Genomic DNA, 758 nt, shown 5'->3' with positions numbered 1-758 from the left:
ATAATGCTTCTTGTCCATGATTAGGTTTTAACCTTGATACTGTAGACCTACTGGGGTAGACAAGTGTGAGCAGCAGAATTATATATATACACCGTGTGTGTGTGTGTGTATGGTGTATGTATGTGTGTATAAAGGTAGAGATTTATTGAATATGAACATTCAAAATAGAAAACAATCATGCATATGTTCACTGCAAGAAGACATATTTGGTATTCATGGTGTAGTCTACCATGTGCTATCAAAATTTTCTTATAAGAATACATACAAAGGACTGAAGAAATGGCTTTATGACTAAGGACTCTTGAAAGGGAACAGAATTGAGTTCTCAGCACTCACATGGTGGCTCACAACCTTTTATAATTCCAGTTTCAAGGTTGAAACACCCTCTTTTGGCCTCGATGAGTACTGCACACATTCAGACAAAATACTCACACACAGAAAAAATAAATGTTTTAAAAAATACATTCCGGGCTGGAGAGATGGCTCAGTGGTTAAGAGCACCAATTGCTCTTCCACAGGTCCTGAGTTCAATTCCCACTAACCACATGGTGGCTCACAACCATATATAACAGGATCCGATGCCCTTCTCTGGTATGTCTGAAGACAGCTACAGTGTAGTCATATGAATAAAATAAATAAATCTTTAAAAAAATACATTCAGGCCAGGTGATGGTGGCACACACCTTTAATCCCAGCACTTGGGAGGCAGAGGCAGGTGTTTCTGAGTTTGAGGCCAGCCTGGTCTACAGAGTGAGTTC

This window comes from Mastomys coucha, unplaced genomic scaffold (genome assembly GCF_008632895.1).
Source record: "Mastomys coucha isolate ucsf_1 unplaced genomic scaffold, UCSF_Mcou_1 pScaffold23, whole genome shotgun sequence".
NCBI lineage: Eukaryota > Metazoa > Chordata > Mammalia > Rodentia > Muridae > Mastomys > Mastomys coucha.
This window is presented reverse-complemented; position numbering follows the sequence as displayed.